This window comes from Paroedura picta, chromosome 3 (genome assembly GCF_049243985.1).
Source record: "Paroedura picta isolate Pp20150507F chromosome 3, Ppicta_v3.0, whole genome shotgun sequence".
In the NCBI taxonomy this organism is placed as follows: domain Eukaryota; kingdom Metazoa; phylum Chordata; class Lepidosauria; order Squamata; family Gekkonidae; genus Paroedura; species Paroedura picta.
The window spans coordinates 128,554,464-128,580,366 of record NC_135371.1 but is presented as its reverse complement, the minus strand read 5'-3'; the positions used below and the strand labels follow the sequence as shown (position 1 = coordinate 128,580,366).

The 25,903-nt window shown below is 43.9% G+C and overlaps 2 long non-coding RNA genes and 2 other non-coding genes across 5 annotated transcripts; 3 read left to right on the top strand and 1 right to left on the bottom strand.

The window, feature by feature from the left end:
- Positions 1–3,161: 3,161 nt before the first annotated feature.
- On the bottom strand, positions 3,162–11,718 carry LOC143832785 (uncharacterized). Its single transcript, XR_013229404.1, has 3 exons — positions 11,633–11,718; positions 5,295–5,543; positions 3,162–3,471 (listed from the first exon to the last, which is right to left on the bottom strand). It is a non-coding gene; the product is annotated as an uncharacterized LOC143832785 (long non-coding RNA).
- A 12-nt stretch (positions 11,719–11,730) lies between these two features.
- On the top strand, positions 11,731–25,165 carry LOC143832784 (uncharacterized). 2 transcript variants are annotated; one of them, XR_013229402.1, is made up of 6 exons: positions 11,731–11,806; positions 12,094–12,164; positions 13,638–13,707; positions 16,390–16,509; positions 22,025–22,087; positions 24,216–25,165. It is a non-coding gene; the product is annotated as an uncharacterized LOC143832784 (long non-coding RNA). The 2 variants fall into 2 exon arrangements; XR_013229403.1 differs by having other exon boundaries at positions 11,778–11,876.
- Positions 13,497–13,571, top strand: LOC143834607 (small nucleolar RNA R38). Its single transcript, XR_013229855.1, has one exon. It is a non-coding gene; the product is annotated as a small nucleolar RNA R38 (small nucleolar RNA).
- Positions 16,248–16,322, top strand: LOC143834608 (small nucleolar RNA R38). The gene has a single exon (XR_013229856.1). It is a non-coding gene; the product is annotated as a small nucleolar RNA R38 (small nucleolar RNA).
- Positions 25,166–25,903: the final 738 nt, after the last annotated feature.

Genomic DNA, 25,903 nt, shown 5'->3' with positions numbered 1-25,903 from the left:
TTTCAATGTGCTTTTGCAGCTATGTACTTCTAAAGTGCATTGAAAATGCATTATCCAGTGTGTGTGGAATGGGACCTGTGTTGAGTCTGCATGAGGCTTTTTATCCACTCCCAGCCCAAATAAATCCCTCCTGTCCACTCTGAATTCGATTTCCATTTTGATTTGGGGCCCTTTAAAGTTTTCCTCTGCAACATGCATGATTGATCTGAGGTGACCCTACCTTTCCCCTGCGATATCCAGGAGAGGATATAAGCTGCGATATTAGAAAGACCACCACCAGTATGAGTGTAAATTTCTCCTTTTTGCGAATTAACTCACTGCTCCGTGCCTCCAACACTGACATAGCAAAGCAGTCTTCCCTGATTGGCCAGGGCATCAGTTCAAAGACTTCCTGGTTCCTGGTTGCAAGGCTTCCCTCCCTGTTTTGAAGTGACTGAGTTCCAGAAGCCCATACTTCTCTCAGCAGAGTTTTACTTGTTCTCTGAGAGGCTACTGCTGCTTCGGGAGTCCCCCAGTTCAGGAGAGGTAGTTCAGCTTCATGACCACCGCTCCCCTCCCGCTCTGAGCTTCCCCAATCAAGTGCAAAAGGCTTTCTGTTTCAACTCGGGGGGGGGGGGTGAGGGAAGAAGGAGAAAGACTCGGGTCCAAATTGATCTGAATTCAGCAGGATCACCGGGGGGGGGGGGGGAGTAAATGCAGAATCAGCCCTGGTTTTCCTGCTCTGAAGACAGCTACATGTGGATTTTGCAAGTGCAGAGCTTCACTACACTACATGCAGACTGACTACTGCATCTTTCAGGGTCCTGGTTCACTATGCACGTGAAAACAATGCATTGCCTTTCCGTAGAGAAAGATGCCCCAGCGAAAGCCTCTGAATGGGATAAAATGGCCTTAATCTTTCTCAAGGGCAGGATAGAGCACAACTCTTTGGAGAAGTATCAAGGCATTAGCTTGCATGGGAAGAATCAATCTTTCAAGGGGCTGGGAACAGACTCTAAAGGGCTTTAAAGGTTAAAACCACTACTGCTATCATTGCAGACTCAGGGTAGGATACACCCAGGCATTTTTCACTGGACTTGGAAACACATGTGTAACCAGTACATCTAATAACAGTTGTAAATTGGCTAATCTGGCTAGTTCCTGATAATACTCAAGAAAAAGCATTTTGCATTCACTGCAGTATCCAAGTTGTCTTCAAGGACAAGCACAGGAAAAACACATTGTAGTAATCTAGAGTTGAGGTTAGAGGAACTCTGGCTAGGTCAGCCTCACCCAGGAAAGGTAACCATTTTTGAGCCTCACGTTCACATCCTTACCATAGTTCCCTTATATAAAGTTGAAACAGCCATCTGGGTGGCCCTGTCCAGGTGGTGTCAGGGACACCAGAACCTCCTGCCCGGCCAGGTCTTCCACTCCAGCATACCAATCAGGATGCGCCCAGCAAAGCTGGGCGTGTTCAGACTGGGCCGGCCCCTGGAGCGCCACCCCCACCAGCCAGCCCACCTCAGTGGCACAATGCCCACAGCTCCAGCTTGGCCCCGGCGGCAGCTGCAGTGCCTTGCCTGCCGCCAAGGACTCGACAAGACGCCGCAGAGCCCAGCATTGGCTGCCCCTCTTTCCGGGGACTGCGCGCACTGCTCTGCAGTGCGCCCAGCCACACACAGCCACCGGACCTTTTGCCACTGCCAAAAAACACCACCCCACGTAGGGCCCGGCCCGCTCTGCCAAAGCCTGCCTCCTCAGCCCTGACTCACGCACAGCCGACAGCCACCCAGTAAGTCCTGCCTGTCCCCCGTCATCTCCTTCTCCACTGCCACCGGCCACCACTCCACATTGTGCATCCGCGTGGGGGGGCTCTTTCCCCTTTGCTTGCTGATGCTGCGCCAACATGGTCACCAGCCAGGGGGGTCCCTTCCCCCTTCTGCCCCTTTCAAAGTCCCCCCCTTTTTTTTACAATGGACTTTGATGCTAGTTAATAATATTCCTTAAGAAAAAAACTGAGGGGGGGGGTGACCTCCACTCATTGCTTTTTTCTTTTAGCAGAATGCCCAGAGAAATGATACCACATTTTAATCCTTCTAGGGCACTGTCACCTGAACATTAGCAAACAATGCCCCAAGTAACAGCCACTTACAGTGTTCTTTCTGCAGACAGAAAGGGAGAGGGAGACTGCATTGATTTCTACCAACAAGACATGCCATGGCCATGTTACCAAACAGCTCCATTTAATGGCCCTCCTGGCATCAACCCAAGCATAAGGGCCTGACTCCGGAGGTGTAGGCAGCTACCAAAAAAGCTCTTAAAAGGGTTGGGGAGTGTCCCACAGGGAAGGATGCATTTCCCTCAGAAAAGTAAATCCTCCCTAGGCAGAGCTGCATCTCTCTCCCTTGCTTGTTTGCTGGTATCAGGAGTGGGCAGAGAATCACCGGAGAAGGGCTGAGGTAGGATTGTTACAGTTCCAGCCAGGAGGTATTGATGGATTTTAAACTCCTGAAACTTCAAGAAAAGGCTGTCCTGCCCTATTTAAACAGCATTAGGATAACAACTGAGTACAGTTTAGGGAACGGGGAATGCGTATTTTCAGCTTTTTTTTGTTCCCTTGCTCATCCTGAAAGGCTCAAATCAAACTTGAGCAAAATTTTGAAACTCATTTATTAAACTTGCTTATATTTTAAATACTCAAAGCCTATCTCCTGAAAAATGCTGCACTTATCCAGTCTGGCTATCTGAAGTGTGGTAATGGGGAGGGGCAGAGCATGAATGTATGAAGCTGTGGTCCCCGCACTAGTTGTGGAGTGAAGTGGGCAGACCCAACACCTAGGTGAAGACTTTATGCAGCAAGGCAAGCCCAGTTTGCTAGATGTACAACTTTATCTGGCAGGAGAAATCTCAGAGTTGTTTGTAGCAGTGGGTGGCTACAAGTGTGGTTTTGACCAGTGTTCCCTGTAAACTGTGCTAGCATGTGCTGGCACACAAATTTTTAGTCCTTAGCACACAGATATTTGGCTCAGCACAGGGCAAGAGCATACCAAGCCAAGGAGGAAGAAAGAAGCAGCTTTGGGAGTCTAAAGGAAGAACAGAATAAATACATGAATTTCTATGGTACAAAACAAAAAAATAAGCCTTGTTATTTTTGCATTCTGATTTTAATTGGATGCAGTAGATTTGGTGGGGGCAGGGATTTTGGCTTCATGGCTGTTGCTGGCAAGAGATTTTAGCAAGGCAGCTTCCGCAGATCCTCCTCAGTGTGACAGATTAGCCTCAGGTGCCGGGTTCATGTGTATAGTATTGGCACTGCCCATTAAACCTGATACCACAGTGAGCTTCTTTCAGCGAGGCAATTACATGTTGCATGGTGTGAGGAAGAGGCCACTGGCTGTGCAGCAGGGGTGGCTAATGTCTGAGTTAGCCTGCTGGGGAGGTCTGGGTTAGAGTGGGGGAGGTGGTGCTTTGGCCCTTTAATTTATTTTCCTGTAGGTAAGAAGTTGCCGTTTAGAAAATCTTTCACTTACGAATCAGAGGTCCCCCACTAAATGGCTAGCCCATTAATAAAAGCCTGCAATAATAATTAAAAAATAAGACAAAGTATTTTCTGGTCTACAAGCATAACAACATAACAACTTACAAGCAAAATAAAGGCTGTAAACAACTTTTTTTTCTACTTGGATATTTGATTTTCTAAACAAGTGCCTATACCGTCATTGTGCTTCTCTTTCCACACCTTCCCTATTCATAGATCTACCCTGTACTATAAGCAGCATTCCCTGTAAACTGCACCAGTGTCTGCAAAAGTCAAATCCAGGCTGGTTCACAAAAGAGCCAGAAGCATTTTTGGCTCACAAAGTAGAATTTTTGTTGGTTTTGGCACTTCTGGGGAGCAAGGGGGAGAAGCAGCACCACTGGGCACATACTTGGGATGGCCGTAGAGTTTTTCTAACCTCCTTGATGCCAACCAGGAGGGACAGAAGGGCTTGCAAATCTATTCCTTCACATGTGGCTTCCATGTATTCTTGGTGTCTGAGACCCAGGGCTCTAAAGCAGGATCCAAACGATGCCTGCTGGGAACCCACCTCTCAGACAGGGCTAAGGGCATACAGTGGTATCCCTCACACTCACTTTGAGAGGGTGGGGGCAGGACAGTGAATGCCAAGTATCACAAGTTCGGCTGAGGTAGCTGTGGCCTGTGGGCCTCTCAACAAGGGCAGTGGGAGACTCAGAGATGCTGACACCGTCCAACAGGCTGGCTGGTGGGGATGGAGGGAGAAATGGGCTCAGCTGGCAGGGCCAACTTGGAGGAGGTGATGGGGGAGTGCAGCTGCAGGAAGCTTCAGGAGACTGGCTGGGGAGTCAGGCAGACACCCTGGAAAGGCCCAGGTGGGACCAATTGGGTGAGCTAGTGAAGAGACCACTAGGGGTGGGAATTGTGTGGGTGGCTAGGAGGGATAAAAAGGAGACTCCATAGGGCAGACCAGGCAGGATAAGCCCAGCTTCCATGAGACAGTGAGAGAGTGCGTGTACAATTTGGAGCCAGGAGAGTGCTAGATGAGAGGAAGAATTTGGGTCACAAAAATCCCCTCCCCTCTTTAAGTCCTTTAAGACCTCAGTCTGCCAAGAGATGCCACAGCAATGGTTGAGGGCACCAGCAGCCCTCTGGAAAAGGGGGGTGCATGCATGACACTTGGGCCAACCAATGAAGAACAGAAATCTGGTCTGAGGAGCCCCTCAGGTTATATGACTTTGTTTGAAAGGGAAGTTTACAGAAAGTATGAAATCACAAATGCTGAGGTGTGTCCTTATATTTATTTTACAAGTATATAAATTTGCACACTGTTTCATAGATGTGTCTTCCTACTGCAATTTGTTTCTCATTCTAACGTAGCTAGTTAGCTTTAGTGCTTCTGCAATCAGCCAGATTTTTGACAGACATTGATTAATAATGAAGGCACTTCTAGTCCTCTGCTTTGCCACAATACAAACTCTTGCAACGCAGAACCAGACTGACAGAAGTTATGCATTAAAGGGTTTCATTCTGACCTGCCAATAGATCAGAATCATGGAATGGCTGTTCAGATTTGAATGCCCCTTTTATTCTGTTAAGTTTTACCCCCAAATTAGAAGCTTCTCAAAGTCCCATCATATGTGCATAAAATCTGCTGGTTTTGTTACACTGGCAACATCTTTTTTGACCTTATAGTTTTCTTCTGTTTTTTAATTATGATATTACTGAAACATGATTTTATCCAGATTTTCCTTCAAAAATCCACTTATCAATTTCAAGGGTGCTTTATTATTACCCATTTCCTTTTATGGCTGGAGGCACCAAATTTAGCTCTTTCTCCCACTTGATCTGCGATGAATGTGTTAGCCAAGGAATCTTGCTCACAAGGTGATTTCTCCGTATTGATTTTCTTTGTGTTGTCCTTCATGCAGCAGTGCCATAAAACCCATCATGGTTACGGTGCAATTGCAAAAGCTGGTTAAAACCTTTGAAAAGTGTCACCGCTGGAAATCTGTGTGTGGCAGGAACACCCCCTATCGGTAAACTGCATGCAAGATACAAACAACAGGATTTCAGAATTAATCCTGATAAAGTTTATAATCCAGAAGACAGGCAAAGGACAGGCTCAAAATGTTTTCCGTTTTGGAGAGTTTGGCAGGAGTGCCCCCTAATGGTAAATTGTCTCCAAAATGCAAGCAATGGAATTTGAACTGTTGTAGATTAATCACGTAAATAATGCTCAGTGCTGGCTCTTCCTTCGCTGTATTGATGTGAGACCCTTTTTCAAATCACACTCTGGCTTTCCAGCCCAGTCAAAGCATGTATTATATTTGCCATGGGGATGCTCCTGTACAAACTGTCCAAGGCAAATGATCCCTGCATTGCCTGCAGTAACCTACAATATTATCCTGCAGATACACACCTTTATCTCATAAATCTCCTCACCTTTTTCCTAACACTGTATGCAGCAGCACAGAAGCTCATCATGTGACAACAAGCACCCATCTGATAATTAATTACAACATGTTACAATTGAGATAGAGATCACCGAATGGCTGTTTTGATCCTCATAGAAAATGTAACTCGCATGACAATCAGTTCCTTCTGTGCAGAGTCCAACATTGTCAAGGACATCTGCAGAAATATGTTTTTTTAGGAGAGGCAAGATCACTTTGAGATCACTCTAGACCTCTTGCTGACTAACTGGAAGTGGGTGTCAGAAGGGTACCTTAAAAATTAGTAAATTTAGAATTCAGGGGATAAATAGTCCCTTTGTCCCCTACAAACACCCACAAACACGGTATGGCAGCTAGAGAAACATTCAGTGGTGCTCCCATTACTGGAAGCAGACATCCTCCAAGGAGGGGACTCTGTCTGTGTTCTTCACAGCAGGCAAGCCATCCCATTGTTAATCATCTTCTAGCAGATGGAAAGAACAGTCCCCAAAGTACAATGATCCAACCAGGTGTTTCCTGGCAACACTTGCTTATTCCTCAGAACAAAGAACCACTGCTTGCTTCAGAAGATCCCAGGAGACATCACCTTTGGGTGCTGAAGGATCTCCCATTCATAATCACTTGCCTCATCACAGAATGATGCTTGGTTAGGAATCTCTGAACATGTACTCATGGTTGTTCATGCAGCTGTTCTGTGGGGGCAAAAACTACCTTACCTAAAAATTCCAAAAGACGCAACAAGGCCAAGGATTGCTGCGCTACAGGAAGATCTAGCTTGCTTTGAAATCTGAAGACTCTTCATGGATGAGAAAAGGGCCAAGATTTATGGGCCCCCTTTGTTTTGGAAACTCTGTTCCAAAAATAGAGTACGAGCATGCTGTTTATCTTCTTTTTTCAATAAATCCCTTAAAAAGCCTCAAGCCATATTTCTAGTCCAAACACCCTGCAAATAGTAACACTTATGTTACCAGAAATTCAAGTCCATAAATTGTCAGATTAGAAGGCAGCATTGATGACCACCTATTCTCAAAACAGGGTCTTCTGAACCAGAAACTTACATGATTTACTATCGCAAATGTACAGGGGTTTGCTGTAATGGTATAGTGCTGAGGGGAAAGGTATAAATCAGAGAAAAAGAAAAAAATGATAATGTAGTGAGGAAAAAAGAGATTTGTATTCCCCCCCTCCCACTGCACCATCATTTTCTTCTTCTCTGCTTTTTCTTCATGCAGAACAGCTACATGAATGGTCATATATTGGTGTTCCACTTCCAGTTTTTTTAACAAAGGAATAGGTATGGTGGTAAGTGGCAGAAATGCTGTCTGTCCATGAGGTTGGGAGTTTGATCCCAGCAGCCGGCTCAAGGTTGACTCAGCCTTTCATCCTTCCGAGGTCGGTAAAATGAGTACCCAGCTTGCTGGGGGGTAAACGGTAATGACTGGGGAAGGCACTGGCAAACCACCCCGTATTGAGTCTGCCATGAAAACGCTAGAGGGCATCATCCCAAGAGTCAGACATGACTCGGTGCTTGCACAGGGGATACCTTTACCTTTATCTTACTGCACAAGAACATCAGAGGTTCCCTGCTTGAAAATCAGTCTCAGCAAGGGAGCAAACCTCCCTGTGGGCTCTGTGACTGTCCACAAGGTCCTGTTGAACAGAGGCCTTTTCTGCACAGGTATTTCCTTTCATTTTTGCAATGCATTCCCTTCAGGGTTTTTTTCTTCTGCATTTCACTCTGCTTTCCAAGTGGATGTGTATCTTCCCCCCTTCAGCATTGATTTCCCACCATTCAGTGTTCAGCTTGCATTCCAATCACTGTTTCTCGGGGGTTTTAAGAGTGCTTTTGCAGCAGTTTCCCAGCCCCCTTTCTTCACCCCCAAGGCAAAGTTAATTCAAAAGCATAATTATTCCCTTGGAATTTCCCCACTCCATCCCCACTCCGTCATTTCTCCATCCCTTGAAGGTCACTCCTCCATCGCACACATAGTGCAGTGTGATAGATCTCACTTTATTGATCAGTTTCACGCTATGATTTTTGAAACTGGAAGTTGAGATTCTTCAGTCTGCATATACTGTCTGGTAGCCATTTTAACAGCCGGTTAAATTATTAGGAGAGTCTCTTGTGGCGCAGAGTGGTAAGGCAACAGACATGCAGTTTGAAAGCTCTACCCATGAGGCTGGGAGCTCAATCTTGCTTGCACAGGGGGTACCTTTACCTTTAAATTATTATACCTCTCCCCCCTTCACTGATGTAGACATTCAATTTTCTTTTTTTCCTTTTGCAATATTGGGGAAAGTCTAGCATTAATGTAAGCAGTATGCTACTCTTGGATCGATCCTAATGAATAAGCCCCTCCCCCCCCCACAGCCTTTTAGCTTTTAAGATCTGTCCTGCTTCTCCCAGGTGAGGAAGGAGGAGACCCCATATCTAAGTTCCAGGATAAAATTTGTGTGACAGTTTGTGTGACAGACAGAAGGCTGCCTGCTCTGGAGGAGGAAACAGCCACTTATGCCAATGGGAGAGTCGCTCCAGCATACAATAATCTTTGAGAAGTGGGGTATAATGCTGGAGAGAAAAACAGTAGGAGTTCAGTTTGCTTCTGCCTCAGGGAGAGAGCTAGACCACAAGAAAAGAGCAGACAGAGTAAAGGGTAGCTCTGCTTGCTTGTATGGCAAAGTAGAGTTTGGCTCTACTTCGGACAAAGAATTCAGTATCCAATTGTTAGGCTTGTCTGTGGCAACCTTGGAAAAGGGCAGGCTGGTGTGGGTGGAATCCTCTGTGTTTGTTAAATCCAAACTAGTGGCTAATTATTATTATTATATTGGATTTATTTCCTGACACTCATGATAAGCCATGTCGCAGAGGGTTACCCAGTAAAACCGCCACATAAAACACAATTATATAACCCCATTAAAATTCTATATCCTGGTGGCAAAAATCTACCTCCCACCCCTACAGCCACTACAGGCTGCCTCTCGATGTGCCATAGGGTACTACGGTAAAAACTGTTTATGCTTGAAAGTACTGAAGAAAATTGAAACTACTAGACCAATGAGCCTCTGCCAGGTTTCTCTTTTATCAGTCTGGAGTCCTGTGTTATTGATCTGTTCATAAAAACTATAAATAAGCAAATCTTTGTGGTTAATATATAATTCCTGCCTCAATGGCTTCCATATTTTCCTTGAGCATCACAACTTACCTCACAGTAGCAACTTACCTCACACTTGCTACTTTTAGAACACCTGGTAATTGAGGGAAGTCTTATTTAAAATCGACCTGGTTTCTTATAGGAGCTTGTATGGGTCCCCTCAGTTAATAGAAATGGCTTGTCACAGTATGTTAGGCTGAAAGCCATAACAGGCCCAAGGCCCATAGCAGGCTTCCATGGTCCAGCAAGGGACTCAAACTCAGCCAAGCCCTAGTCTAACCACTACATCACATGAGTATTGATGGCTTTACATAAAAAGGGTTAGACAAGTTTGGGTATTAATATTAGGAGTATTAATGATCTTCCATATGAAGAAGCAGTATACCTCTAAATACTCTAGAGGAATTTATTGCCATCTAGTACTTGAACATAAGCACACAGAGTCAACAGACATTTATCTTTGTTGTAAATGTCTTTCTCCCTCTGCCACATGAATAAACAAATCCAGCATACCCAAGGTAACCCCCTTCATCATATTTCCTGGGCCTTCTCTTCACCTATCTGCTACAACAACAAGAAACAAAAAGAACTATCAGAAAATCCAGTGGGCACACCAACTTACGATGGTGGGTGCAAAGGAGAAGTTTTGTCAGTATAAAGATTGCAGCAGTAGAACCTGTTTCCTCCTACCCCCCCCCCCATTTTCATTTTATTTCTTTATTTCTTTTATATTCTACTTTTATCCACAATGGGAACCCAAAGTGTATTATAGCATTCTTTTCTCCATTTTTCCTTAAAAAAAACAAAACCTCTCTGAGTTAAGTTAGGCAGAGAGTTGTGTGAATAACCCAAGGTCACTGAGCAAGTTTCCATTGCAGAGGGAGGATTTGAATCTTGGTCTCCCAGATCCTACTCTGAAGCTCTAACCATTACACAACATTGGCTGTCTAACAAGATGTAAGATTCCCTCAGGAAAAGTAAAATGTTTTTAAAATTAATGTTCTTTTAAATTAATAGTTCCACCATCAACAGTCAGGTAATAACTTTTCATCAAGATCAACCAAAATATTATGAAATAGCAAGCTTTAAAAGACTAATCACAAGGAATTACTAGGCTGGGTGTTCAATACAAAAAAACCAGATGTTTCTTGACATGGTGGAAAATCCTATACGATGCAGTTTAAAGACTCTTAAAATGGAATTTAGAAAGTACTGCAGACATACCATTCAATTGTATATACAGCTACTCCAGTCTAAATCCAATGAAATAAACACCCTTAGACTGGAGTAACTCCCCATAGGATAGTTGGGTTTGAGTCCAGTAACACCTTAGAGACTATGGATGGACATGAATCAGTTCACAACCCTAAATTCATCATAGGTAAAGGTAAAGGTATCCCCTGTGCAAGCACCGAGTCATGTCTGACCCTTGGGGTGACGCCCTCCAGCGTTTTCATGGCAGACTCAATACGGGGTGGTTTGCCAGTGCCTTCCCCAGTCATGACCGTTTACCCCCCAGCAAGCTGGGTACTCATTTTACCGACCTCGGAAGGATGGAAGGCTGAGTCAACCTTGAGCCGGCTGCTGGGATTGAACTCCCAGCCTTATGGGCAAAGCTTTCAGACGGCTGCTTTACCACTCTGCGCCACAAGAGGCTCATATTCATCATAAATTTGGCCAAATCATGCCTCCACTGCAACTGAGGTTCTGAGGAAGCACCTCTCCAAACATTTCCCAGATCTGTTGTCCAATTTTGTTTGGGGGTTTGAGCCATTTAAACCTAGCAGCTGAACAGGGTGGTCTGCTCATCAGCTATTAGGTTTAAAATTATGAGCCATGTCAAAAATCAGCTTCATTTCCTACTGCTTGGAAGCAGGAGGGTATTAAATCTAGAGCTGAAATGGCTGCTAGCCATTTAAACCTAACATATTGGGGGGGTCTGCCCATCAGCTGTTAGATTTAACTCTCTAGCAGTCATTTAAACTTTCCATTTAACTTTCCCTCCACCCTGCCACCCAATACTAGGAAGTGACCTGTAAAACCTAATTGGGGTTTCTGCTTTCCTGCCCCTGAGCAACTCTCTCCCCTTCTCTGCTCTGGAACCTGACACCACTGTCGACCACCTGACCCCCCAGCCCTCCCTGGCTCTCAGCCAAGTGATCCAAGGAGCCAGAGGCAGTTGCATAGCCGCCTTAAATGCACTGCATGAGGGTGCCTTCGTCTCCCTCACTTTGTTCTGACCATTTGTTAAAACAAATAGCACAGGGTAATATTGTCTCATCAGATAAGAGTTCATCTAAAACTAAGAAGGCAGGAGAAATATTTCCCCCATGAGCAGGAGCTCATGGGAATTGTAGTCCATGAACATCTGGAGGGCCGCAGTTTGATGCTACTGGACTCAAACTTCGCTCACTGAGAATGAAACTTCCACTATCATTTCCAGTCCTCGTATAGCATCGCGCCCCGGGCCTCTACGTTTCCCCATTGCGTTACGAATATGCGGAGAAAATACTCTTTTACGGCACCTGGCATGAGCAGCGGCTACAATGGGAACGACTGAGCATGCTCTATTGCGGCCCGCTCATTTGCGGCATTGACGCACAGTTGTGGGCAATCGAAAGTCACGCGGTTTCCGGTACCGCCACTGCGCATGCTCAGCAGCATCTGGCGTGCTCGGCCACTGGTTGCCGGAGATGGCGGTGAGTCGGTCTCGTGGGATCCTTCGCGGTTATGCTTCCCAGGCAGGCATCGGCTCGCGATAGGCGGCCGGTGAGCGCTTGTGGTCCACCCCGAGCGTTATCGAGTGTCATTTTGTCTTGCTTTCCTCCTTTCCTCGCCTGCCTAGTCTGTGCATAGAAACTCTGCTGCGCCTTCAAAATGGCTGCAATAGTTTCCCCTTTGCAAACTGGGAGAGATGCCTGTGTTGATTCGTCGTTTTCATTAAAACTCCTTGTCTCCAAACCCCTCCCTTTTGCTTTCATTTTAGGGTTGTACGAAAAGGAGAGGAGAGGGACTAGGAGGCTGGACTGCTCCGATGAGCTGCTGGTCGGATTCGGGGTGAGCACGTGGTTTTAAAGGAGGCTGTGTTGGAGTCTGGGTGCCTGTCTTTTTAAGCGCTCCAGACTTACGGTTGTGCAAAGCAGCAGGAATATGGCTGCATGCACCCATTTTTTACTTGCATTTAACTATACTACAACGTGATTGTGGGGGTGAGGGGAGTGCTTCTGGGATCTCTAAGCTGTGTAAGTCGTTGTTGCCGTGTTATTAGTACTGTGAATTAATTGGGTAATTAGGGTTAGCCAGAGCATTATATCCTTTTTAGTTCATGGGTATGCAGAGTCAGTAGCAGTGGAGGACACTAGGAAAGAAAGAAGGAGGCTGCCTGACAGCAAAGAAAATTTGGGGCCAGTGGCACATTTAAGGTATAAGTTTTTGTGTGCATACACATATCTTCAGCTAAAATGAGAGCAAAGGTGTTTTTTTATTTGCTTTCATTTATTTAGATATTTATACCATAGTTTTATTTTCCCCCAGAAGGGACCCAAAGCAACCCACAACATCATTCTCCCTCCCCCCATTTTATCCTCACAACAACCCTGTGAAGTAGGTTAAGCTGAGTCCGTGTGACTGGTAAAATATCACTGAGCAGGCTTCCATAGCAGTGTAGGGATTTGAACAAGAAGAAAAGTTGGTTCTTATATGCCAGTTTTCTCTAGGAGTCTCAAAAGGAGTCTCAAAAGCGGCTTACAGTTGCTTTCCCTTTCCTCTCCCCACAACAGACACCCTGTGAGGTGGGTGAGGCTGAGAGAGCCCTGATATCACTGCTTGGTCAGAACAGTTTTCTCAGTGCTGTGCAGATTAGAAGTCTGCCCTCCTAACCACTACACCAGACTGGCTCTCAAGAGCCTCCCACATCTTCAATTGACACTCTTATTTTGACACTATACTGGCTTTCTTTAAATATTCTTTATAGTTCTGTGTTAAATTTCTCTGATCCCAAATTTGGGAGGGAGGGGTAAATGGCTTTGGTCTGATGAGGCCTCATGGTGTGGCTCCCAGCACTGTTGTGCTGAAAACAGGAGTCCAGTAGCATTTGAGATACTAAAGATATTCCAGCAAAGGTTTATCTGTTTTAAGTATTTTAAATTTGTTGTGTTCTGTCTTGGAGGGAGGGTGGCATCTCTGTTAAGCAAAGAATGCCTGTGGGTTGTGAGAGGGACCTTCACCTTTCTGTTTTCTTTCATTTTGGACTCTGTGGCATAGTCTCTACTTTGCCCAAGTAAGCCCTAAATGTATCAACCTGCTTTACTTCAATAGGATTTGTTTTATCATGTACATTCCAATCTGCTGCTTTCTGCCACATGTGGTTTTTTGGGGAATTATGCCGAGCTGAGCTAGTGATGATGCAGAAGTTATCCCTGTCTGAAGATCTTGTGTGTGGAAGTTTTAGATTCTGAAGCTCAGCCTCAGTAGTTTCTGGAGTCACCTGACTATATATAATTGCCCTAACCCAATTTGTTTGGGTCCCAGGTTTGCTGAGCCAAGCAGAATGGAAACTACTTGAAGATGCAGAGCATTCTCACAATCACAAGCACCCAAGGTGAGGACCTTGATCTGAAGTTCATTTTGGCCCCAAGGGTACATTGCTGATTCTTGTAGCGTAGTTTCGGTAGATACTCTTTGGGCTTCATAGCTGCAACATTTAGGACAGCCTTCCTTAGTAGTAGTTTAAGTTATCCTGAGTGGCCATAGGTCTTAACAATATGAAACATATAGCAGTTTAAAATAAGTACAACATATACAAGATACAATATAAAATACAAAATTCTGATTAAACCAAAGAGACAAAGAAATTCTTATAAATTCTTGTAATAAAACGGTAAGTGAAACCAACAAGGAACCCATGGTTCTGTGAAGCTGATATACATGCTGTACATTTGTTTCCAAAACTTCATCTGCTTGGTTCATAGCTTCCTAGCAGCCAGAGCAAAGGGCAAAGAGCAAACTTATAAAGGGATCATAATTGGTAACAGAAATGAGAGCTTTTCAAGAGCAGAGGTAGAAGAGGAACGAGTAGCTAGGATCTTATCTAGAAATTCGATTCTGGGTTCTTTGAAAAGAAGGCAGAATAGTACATAATGTTGTATATCCTCTGGAACTAAAGGCTGCTCCAGGCTTGCTGGCTATAGGGGAAGCAGATAGTAAAGTGATTGTAGAAGCATTGGTCTTAAGCACATTTGGCAAATGCTTAAATGTTTGTTGAGGAATGGAAGTTCATTACATGAATAAACTTTAATAAGAAAGTGGGTATTCTCAGCATGGTGACGTTCTGAAAAAGAATAGTAGAATCTCTTACCTGAAAGGCAATTATGCAAGAATCTTAGTCACTTGAAATCAGATCAGTTATAATACCCTATATCAATTAACGTTTACGTTAATGTTTGATTTCCAAAATGTCTTGCTCTTCTGAAGGTCACTTAATACAATTCATAAAATGGAATGAAGATATAAAAAAGATATAAAAGCACACATTGAAGAACGATACAGGTGATAGCTAAAGGTTACCTGTGTCTAAACACTCCATTTTGCACAGAGGCCCAGCACAAGGAACCGTTCTTTAAAAATGCTTAAAACTTTAAAAACGCTTAAAAGTTTTAGATCAAGATGGGCTGCCCTGTTTGTCTGTAGCAGTAGAAAAGAGTAGGAGTCCAATAGCACCTTAAAGACTTAACAAAATTTGTGACACGGTTTGAGCCTCCCTGAAGCACTACTCACTTCATTCCATATTAAACTATATTTGTATGCTAATTTGCTGTTACTTACAAGTATTACCAACTGGTTTAATCCAATCTTAGCTACATTTACGGCCCAGTTATTTATGCATCTTAACTCTTAACTAGCCATCCCTGGCAACTAACTCCCTCTTCTACCAGTATGTAAGGCTTTGAGGAAGCTTATTTCAGTGTGTCTGAATGATGTAGGCACATGAAAGCTTATTGCCAGAATTAGTTTTGCTTTGAAAACTCTGGGACTACCATAAATCAGCTGTGACTCTATGACCCTTTCTACCACCAAGTGGGCTCAATCTGACAAGTTTATCTTTCTGATGTGAATAGTAAATAAATGATAGCAATTAACAAAGAAGTGAGTAACAGAAGGTTGTAGGCAAATACAAATCCTGCTTTCCTGTGTTCACAGAACAATATCAAGCAATGATGTTTCACTCTGCCCTCAGATGCCCACAAAATATCTGCCATCTTGTGGTAAAGCTTATCAACAGCCTATTAAGGAAATCACTTAGACTTTAGGCTGCAGAGGCAGGAACAAAACATGGATGAAAAAGGCTCTCCAAATCAGTTTCCACTAGAAGAAAAGCTTTGCAGAAGATTGGCTCAGGCTTCAAAAGTAGTTATCTGCTCACCCTATGTCAAGTTCTGTACTGATCACTCTTCCTCACAGTTGTATGGGGAACAACTGCATGGCTTGTGACCTAAAAAACCTTGGAGGCAGGGGGTAGAATCGCAAATGAAGAGAATGATCTGCATTTAGAGCTTGATAGAGTATTTGTCCCACCCAGAAGAGTGCTCTGGCTGGGTGACCTAAGTTAGTCACTGTCTCTCTGCCTAATTTACCTCAGAGGGTTGTTAGGATAAAATGGAGGACAGAAGAACTATGCGAACAGCAGTGGGTATAACAGGCTATAAGAAGACAGAAGAACTATGTGAACACCATTGGGTGAACAGGATATACATTTGTTAGCGGCAACAAAAAAGCAGCAGTTTTTTTTTAAGTAGAAATAAATGGACAGATTTCATACTTTGTGGTCACTTTAGATTTGATCTGTTGGTGGAACGTGTTCATTTAGAAGATTGAGATTCTTACATTGCTGTTTCCTTTTATGGGACTGTCGTAAGCGTCAACATTAAATTCTGCGTATAAGCAAGAACTGATTAGCATGTGGAGATATATTGTTCAGATAGGCTGAAACAGATTTCCTCAAACATTACATATAGGTCTGGAAGTTAGTTGTCAGGAAGGGCTAATTGATGTAAAGCATAAGGAACTGAGCAATAAATACAGCTGAGATTGGAATCGCACATTTTATTTATTAATTCTTTTATTTGTACCCTGCCACTAGAGCTGAGCTAGTGATGATGCAGAAGTTATCCCTGTCTGATGATTTTCTGTGTGGAAGTTTTGGATTCTGAAGCTCAGCCTCAGTCGTTTCTGGATTCATTTCCCTGAATATTTGCCCTAATCCGTCCTTTTGTTTGGTTCCCAGGTTTGCTGAGCCAAGCAGAATATGAACTACTTGAAGATGCAGAGCCATGCCCACGATTATAAACATCCATGGTCCTCCCCTTGAGGAGCTGGAGTTTATTTTGGCCTCAAGAATACAGAAGTAAGCATAGTGTAACAACTGCAGGTTCTCGTAGAGAAGATTTATTCAGGGCGTGAGCTTTCGAGTGTCTGCCTACAGTCACACAGTGAGCTTTTGTGACTGAGTTGGGATTTGAAACTGGAGCTCCCAGATCCTATTCCAGTACTCTGACTGCACCAGACTGGCTGGCTATGGAGGAAGCAGATAGTAAAGCAATTGTAGAAGTGTAGGTAAATGACATTTTGCATATGTTTAAACTAGCCCTTTTCAACTTTTTGACCATGGAGGGACCCCTGAAATAGGCTTTGAGGAACCCCAGAAGTGGTAACATGCCTGTTCAGAGAAGTGGGCATGGAAGTAAGAGGCTGGAACCAGCCAACTGATCAATTACTATTTCCATTGTGGAGTAAGAGAATAGGCCTGTAGAGCAACAGGGGAAGTGGGCTCCAGTGATGTTAGCGGCCATCTGAACTTGTGTGCAAAGCCACGTAAAGCCTGGGAGTTCTCGCATAACCCTGGGGTTTCCTGACTTGAAATGCTCATTGAGGAATGGAAGTCGTTTGTTGAATGCATAAAGTATTATAACAATACAAGTGATTGTTCTCAGCATTGAATGACATTCTGGGGAAAGTACAATAAAATAGCAATTCCTTGAAATCAATTATAGCATCCTATGTCAATCAGGATTAGAATAACGGTAGCATTTCTGTTTTATATGTATCTGATGATGATGAAGTGAATACCTGACTTCCCAAATGCCTTGCTCATCCAGGGGTCACTTAATAAAATGTGGCTGCTTAATAGAATCTTAATAAAATAAAACGTGCCTGCGTAATCAAGTTAGGTCTTTTTTTAAAGCACACTTTGAAGAGCAAAGCAGGTGATAGCTGAAGATTACCTGTGTCAGAAACCTTCCTGCAGAGGCCCAGCATGAGAAACTGTTCTTTATTCTTTATTTTTTCTTTATTTATATTTCTAATTAGTAGACTGCTAACAGAATTTGTGGCAGGATATTATTTCATGTATGGCATGTGTTCAGTACTGTCAGGAGGTATGAGGATTGTATGGCAGCCAGGTAAGAGACATTTGAAGCTGGTCTGCCATTGCTTGCTCCACATCATGACTCTAGTCATCAGGGTCTCCCATCCAAATGCTAGCCGGGGTCGGCCCTGCATAGCTAGCCTGGGCTGTCCAGATCAGAACTGTGCCAGGGTGTGAGCTTTCACAACAGCACATGCTCTGCTACAGATTTTGTAAATCATCAAGGTGTTACTGGACTCTGGCCAGTAAAAGTCTTAGGTGGAGAATCTTGCTGCCTTCCCAGTTGACATCGATGTGTATTTGTTTGGACCAGCAGGGTTTAAAGGTTTTGCTTCTTAGCAGCTGCTGTCTGGAATGTAACACAGGTGATGCTTATTTGCATGGCTTGGAGTAATGATCTCCTGTCAATAATACATGGGTTGCAAAGTACCGTGTCTCTCATTTTCAGGGCAGGCTGAAACATAGCGGTTGCAGAGGGATTAGGCTTTGGTCTCAAAGTCAGATGCAGCGTCTTATTCTTGGCCAAAGAAACTTTAGACATTGCTACAGCAGAAAACAACATGGTTTATTTTCTACTCTGGGTCTTTCTCCTAAGGAGTTCAGGGGTTGCCCACCTCACATCCCTTTGAGTAGGACAAGGCTAGGTGACCCCATCTCATCAGATCTCAGAAGCTAAGCAGGGTTGGCCCTGGTTGGTACATGGATGGGAAATCACCAAGGAAGTATAAGGTTACTGTGCAGAAGAAGGCAATGACAAAATCACTTCTGTTAGCCTCAGCCAACTTATGCCAACCTATAGGATTTTCAAGGCAAGAGACTAAGTGGCGCTTTTCACCTCCGCCATGTGGAGGCAGCGGCTGAGGCCTAAACTACATATTGCACTGTGCATGTTATTGCCAGGGGGTCTTGCAGCCATACAGGATCATCAGATCTTGGAAGCTAAGCAGGGTCAGCCCTGACTAGTATTTGGAAGGGAGATGACCAAAAATTATCAGGGTTTTAAAGCAGGAACAGGCAGTGGCAAGCCACCTCTGAATGTGTTCTGCCTGAGCTGCCAGAAGTCAGCTGTGACTTTATAGCAACAAATGGCTCTGATGTGGATCAGGATTTCAGTGGGAGGAGAGGCTTCTGTCTTCCTCAGCACCATTTTCTGTATGTTCACCCAGTACTTGCATGTACAAACCTCCCCCCCCCCCCCGCCCAGGCCTTTTCTAACAGTGCAGTGTCCTCCAATGCCAATCCATGTGGCACATGTAAATGGAGTTGTCATGAGGAGATTGCTGAGTCCCCACTGGCACCCCATGCTAAACATAATGTGTCACTGGGCCTTGAGCAACCATTTTAGATCAGATTCTTGGGCAAAGCAAGCCAAGCTGGCTCTTGAATGCTCAGCAGGATTAGCCAGTTTAAAGGGGGAAAGATGTGTCTTAAACCCAGAATGAAATTTTGTTGGTCTTAAAGGTTCCAACAGGACTCAAACTTAATTCTCACGTGTTTATTAACTTCTTTATTTGTATGCTAATTTGCTGCTATTCACAAGTCTTATCAACGGCATTAATCTGTATTTATCACTCAGTTGCTTGTGCATTTTGACTCTAACTTTGCCCCTCCTGGTAACTCACCCTCTCCCTCTGATCTATCTGTAAGGCATTAGGAAGTATTTTCTAGTGTATCTGGTGTTTGTAAATGAAAGCTTATACTCCGGAATTAAACTTTGTTGGTCTTAAAGACACCAGTAGACTCAAAACCTTGTTTCTCTGAGCAGAAAAATCCACAATTCTTACAGGGGCTGAAGTATTACTTCCAGACTTCAAGTCAGTTTTTGTTCATGGTGAATATTTTTCACTCTGTATAGATGTTGAATCACCTTAAAGTCATTTCATCTTCAGTTTTATGTCATCTGCACCCCCCCCAAAAAAAAATTCTAGTGATGTGATGTTAATCCCTGTCTGAAAACTCAGCCATGAGGGAGAATTACTGTTGACTGAGGCTTGCCACTTAGTTGTCTTACAATAGGAGCAAGTCTGAGCACATGACCAAACCCTGTGAAAGCAGTCATCACATAGCTTAAAAATGTTATCTAACATCTCTGGCACAGATTGAGCAGTAAGCCTGTATTCAGGGCTTTGGGGGGATATTTGAAAAATAGGTGTTTTCAGTGTCTTTTCCCTTAAGCTTTGAAAAAGCATGCTTCCCCTTATTTTGATTTTCTTGCTGGCTGCTATTGGCTGGGTGGGACATATATTTATGTGAAATCCAGGTTGTGGTGCACGTTTCGTTCACTAAGACGCTTTGAGACTCCTTTGGGTAGAGAAAAAGCAGCATATAAGAACCAACTCTTCTTAAAGGGCAAGCAAACAATGACCACTTGTAAAGTATTCACCAGTCTACTATGAAAAGTAGAATAGCCAGTTTTGTGGTGGAGAGCAGACTTCAAATGATTGGATGGTTAGATGGAAACTTAGCGCACCCACAGAATGAATCATTACAGAAGGTAATGTGGCAAGAGTTGCATTAAGCACATTCTTTGGCTGATGTGAAGCCTTGCACAGTTGCTCTTTGTTCATGTGTAGGTGTCTTAAATGTCGTGTTATTGGCACATATCTAGGGATTATTTAATTAGGTGGCATAATGCGTTGAGTGTTTGCTCTTCAGTGTGACTCTTGAAGCCATGCACATAACAAAAATGGAGAGGTCAGGGGCTTGAAGTATAAAATAAACACCAAAATGTTAAGTGACTGTGGAAGCGTTGATACAGTTAATCTGTAGCCACCCTTTGTTGACAGCATCAAAAGGCAGCTTTGTGTTGGCACAACATGGATGCCACTCCAGGGAAGGTAAGATTACTGTTAGTGGGCAGTGTGTGGGGCCTTCTATGTTAGCATTTCTTTCGGGGACTTCTGGTCTGTACAGCACAGGGATCCCCAAGCTTTTTGAGCCTGCAGGCATCCTTGGGCTTCCTACTCAGGATGGTAGGTGCAAAATGTAAAAAAAAAGTTGTAAAATGTCAGAGGCTGACATTATGCTTAACTTTTGTGTAAATTTTCAATGTGTTCTGCAGAAGCTCTGTTTAACAGAATGCCTTTTAACATGATTTATTATTTTAAGATATTTTCTGGCATACATTCAGCTTATCTTCAGGTCACGCAGTGTTGTAGTACCAAAGCAGTTCTTCCAAAAATACACAGCATCAATCAAAAGCCCTCGTGGATAAAAGCCGCTCTGACCCTGCCCACTTTCTGAAAACACTTGGTGGGTTTCAGGAAAGGTGTGTGCAGGCACCGTGGTGTCCTTAAGGACCATGTTAAGGACCCCAGTGTAGCATCTAACACAGGCTTTCTCAATCAGGGGTTCATGAAACCCTGGGGTTTCTTGACAGTCTTGGAAAAGTCGACTGCCTCCCCTCCCCCGTGGCCAGTGATGGGCCTGGAGAAGGTGGGGAGGGGAGGAGCCCCAGCTGGGCATGTACACGACTATGCTTCCCAACCATGTTTTGCACACTTGCGACACTTCTGGGGTTTCTCAAAGCCTGAAGAATGTTTGAGGGGTTTCTTAATGGTAAAAAAGCTGAGAAAGGCTGGTCTAGCATAAGCTTCATAACAATATACAGTATTGGCTCAAGAACTGCGATGGATTTGAGAATTTTTGCCTTAAAAGAAGAACCTTATGTGATTTACGAATACCTTTCCTGTAGTTATAGTTAATGTTTAATCTGATAAGTGTAAAGTTCTGCATCTGGGTTAGAAAAATGAAAAGCATGCCTACTGGATGGGGGATACACTTCTACGTAACACTGTGTGTGAACGAGACCTTGGGGTACTTGTGGATTGTAAACTAAACATGAGCAGGGAGTGTGATGCAGCAGTAAAAAAGGCGAATGCCATTTTGGGCTGTATCAACAGGGGCATCACATCAAAATCACAAGATGTCATAGTCCCATTGTATGCGGCACTGGTCAGACCACACCTGGAGTACTGTGTGCAGTTCTGGAGGCCTCACTAAAAAAAGGACGTAGATAAAATTGAAAGGGTACAGAGGAGAGCGACGAGGATGATCTGGGGCCAAGGGACCAAGCCCTATGAAGATAGGTTGAGGGACTTGGGAATGTTCAGCCTGGAGAAAAGGAGGTTGAGAGGGGACATGATAGCCCTCTTTAAGTATTTGAAAGGTTGTCACTTGGAGGAGGGCAGGATGCTGTTTCCATTGGCTGCAGAGGAGAGGACACGCAGTAATGGGTTTAAACTACAAGTACAACGATATAGGCTAGATATCAGGAAAAGAAATGTTCACAGTCAGAGTAGTTCAGCAGTGGAATAGGCTGCCTAAGGAGGTGGTGAGCTCCCCCTCACTGGCAGTCTTCAAGCAAAGGTTGGATACACACTTTTCTTGGATGCTTTGGGCTGATCCTGCGTTGAGCAGGGGGTTGGACTAGATGGCCTGTATGGCCCCTTCCAACTATGATTCTATGATTGTGAATGCTTTATTCTCTTTGAAGGGATTTTGAAAGAAGCATGTGTAGGAGACCCTCACTACAATGCTGGATTATTTTGTGCTACTGGTAAGTAACGTTAACTTTTCATAGCTGGGAATATTGAGTTCCTTCAGGGTAGTCCACTGGAAGCCCTCCAGTATGGCCCTTTGTCTTCAGCCACAATGTATGGCCATGTGAATTATTACAGTACGCTGAATAACTGCCATTGTTCCCTGGGATACCCCCTTTCACTAAGGAGTGCCTCTTTGACTGTTCTGTTCAGTGTAAGATCATGTTTGTACAGAATACAGCTCCCTGTTCTATTGGTGCCTACCTGGTATTCCACAAGGGGTGTGTAAGGGGGTGGCACACTCTGACAAGGGGTGCCCACCCTCTGCCAAATAATACTTTTCTGCAGTATTCCCTCAGCTAACAGGTGGCTTGAGTAGGCTCTGCCCTTGCCCTTTAATAGAACATTTTTAATCCTTATCAGATTTTTTGTTGAGCTTGCCGTCCTATTTTCTGCCTAGTTGGGGTGTTCCCTGACCTGCGGGGACAGAGACTCTTAGTAATATAATTTTATATTTGGAACTACTAACCTTCCTTCCCCCCCCCCCCCACTTTCAAACTTACACTTATTTAGAATGGCAGGTAATTCTAAGTAATTATCTGCCTCTGCCATGTTCTTTCTTCTAGATGTGTAGGTAATATTTGAAACAAAAAGTTTTGTTTTGGAAATACCTTTATTTTGATGGCAGAAATTCTTCCCTGCCAGGAATTTTTAATTTTTTCCCCACCTGGCTAAATCTGCTTGTCTCAACTTCCAGATCTTCTGGTAATTTCTTTTTTTTTAAGGTTGCCATTTTGCCCAGTCACATTGCTTTCCAAATGTTTAATGGGGTTAGTGGAAACTCTGCAGTCTGTCTGTCTTCTAGTTGGTCTTCTCTCTGTTAATTTTGTAGCCAGAGAAGGGTCCAGATTCTTCATCATGTTCCATTGCACACTGCAATGACCCACATCATCTGCACACCTTTTTATTTCAAACTCTGCATCATCCCCTTTTATTCTGTTAATCCTGGTATCTTTATGGTCAGAATTCGTTTCAAGGATCATTGATGATGGTGACAAAAGATATCCCTGACATGTGCCTTTTTCAATTGCAGTTGCTTCTGTTAGTTTCCCATTTATTGGAATCATTTGCTAATTTGTACATATACTGTTCATTCAGTTCCTGAATTAAAAGCCATAGCTCATATTCTGAAGCACACTCCATTAAAAGACCATGTTAGATTGTTGGCTGCTTTCTCTGCATCCACAAACAGAAAAGCTGCTTTCTCATTCACAAATTCAATTGAATCTTATCATAAATCGTCCATTACCTTTCATATATCTCTTTGGGACAAAGCCCTTTGGTCCTTGTGTATTAAATTTAATATACTTTTTCTTAAAATTCTCTGCAATTATTACAGCAAAGATTTTGTAATCTACATTCAGCCGAGAAATAGCCATATTGGCTGGGGGTGACTTGTCCCCTCCGTGCTGATTGGCAGTGCTGGAGTGCTATCATAGCACAGTGCTTCATAGAATCAGGCTGCAAGTCTATATATATCAAGTTAATTGTGTGATCAAACTTGAAAGAAATTCTTCCTGATGACCCCACAGCAATCTTTCAGCCATTCACATCTTTATATTTTCAACCTCCCCCCCCCCCCAAATAAAGCCTGTGATGTTATGTTATCCCTGTCTGAAAACTCAGCCATGAGGGAAAATGCATAGTGACTGAGGCTTGTCCGTTCTGCCGTCTTACAATAGTGCTCTCTAGCATGGATCAAGTTACTCCATATTAAGATGGTGAAGGTGCCTTTGCAGAAGTGCAAGGCTGCTCTTAGTTGTGCTGTTAAAAAGCTTAGGAGGAGCCACCTGGAGACTGCAGGTCCTCTTCAAAGCTTCCTTCAGGATTGAATGAAGAACATAAATTGATTCAATTTTCAGAATTCATCTCTTACCCCACCCCTTGGCCATAGCATAAATTCAGGGTATAATTTGTGGGCAGCCAGCACCCAAGAGTACAAAAGCCAACTTCTGATATTTTAATAGGTTGATCAAATGTGTATTTTGTGCTCTTTGATGTCAGCTTCCATCCATATTCCATTCAGCAGCCCACTGTTCCAGAGAGGTCAGGCTTGATTTCCTCTTCCCGTTTTCTCTTTCCTAGGTGCTGCTCTAGAGGGGAGAGCTGGCCTCCCCCATGCTGTGCTTCCGTGTTCTAAACTTCAAATGGCTAATGCACATGGCTCCTGGTGGCGATTCACAAGACTGTGGCCAAAGGCTAAAGAAAAATGTGGACGCTGAAGAAGCTTGCCTTCCAGACGTGTGATGTTCACCTTTGGAATTCTGTGCGATCCCAGGCCAGACACCAGGGGAATTCCTTCCCTGATTTTCCATCCCTCTCCATGGAAAGCTGGAGGGAAGCCCCTCCCCTCGGAGCTGGAGGATGTACTTAACAGCTCATTTTATATCATTGTGATCTCTGCAATACCTGTTATGTCAGAAGGTATATTTTAAGAAATGCCTGAAACTACTGGTTTGTCACAAGAACAGGCTGAATGACTCTATAGCAGGGGTAGTCAAACTGCGGCCCTCCAGATGTCCATGGACTATAATTCCCACGAGCCCGCAGTTTGACTACCCCCTGCTCTATAGCCATTATTTGAGGGTGGGTAGTGAGTATGAGCCATAGAGTTTCTAGGAATCTGTATAGCCTCTGTAACTCCATTTTGGGGTCTTTTTTTGCTAGTGCTTGACTTCTAGTTAAATGAGGTGGTGGCTGACAGTCTGCTCCCAAGATAACAATTCTCCTTGTTTTCATTAGTACTTTTCCAAGTTCCTAACTCAGACAGCTGACTTGTTTTTCTCAGCTACTAGGTGCCAGGTGCAAGATTTTCTGGCTCCTAAGCATTTAGGGATGTAGTTTTCATGATGATATTCTTGACTTGTTGCCAGCAATTAGGATATAAGCCGTTTAGTTATAGCTTTGTATCTCATCTCAGAGATTCACTAGCTTCACTCTGTATGAATGTACATGCATTCAAGGTCCAACAGACAAAAGGCTAGCCTACTATTTCTGTAAATTTGCTGATTTATTAAAATTTCCTTGTACATAAACCTGGATGTTGCATTTTTCTTTCTTAGGATTACTGTGAACCCTCAGAGCTTCTGACCCAAGCTCCCGACAACATCAGACTATTCATTTGTCACTGTTCAGAGAGATGCTTTTGATAGCTAAGGATATCATGTGGGAACAATCTATCCTTTCCTCCCTGGCACTCATTTGCTCTCCCAGCCAGTCTGTTAATTTGCGCTCGCTGGTTAATGTTCTTACAGGTGCTCTAGGTTAGTTGGCCAGGGGCTGAATTGTGTTGCTTTATCAATGCCGAAAGGTCAGCTGCCTCAAACCGCTTTGCAAGACTGCTGCAAACCTGTTGGAAGCACACTTGCTGCTGGAGCGAGACTTCTTTTGCCCCTTCCCACGGGCCCCTCTGACCGCAGCAGATCACAGGATCAGGGTTGGAGGTTACTTTGATAGAAGGGCTGCTGATGCGGAATAAATTTTTGACATTTCATGGTTGGAGAACATCAGAGTGTTTCCCCTCATGGCACATTGCTCAGCTAACCCAAGAAATGCAGCTCAGTGGATTCTGAAAGAGCTGGGGTCAGAGCTGGGCATTAGGAATTCTTGACTAAGCCCTGATACCTTGCAAAGCAGGTTTTTCAGTTGGATGAATCCACCAAAGCACATGAGAATTGGGGGGGGGGGGCAGGGACCATCAGTTGGCCTCTAGGCTCAAGTTGGGAGCATCTGCATTATTGCTTCTGATAGTGGCGTTGCAGGCGGCCTCTCCT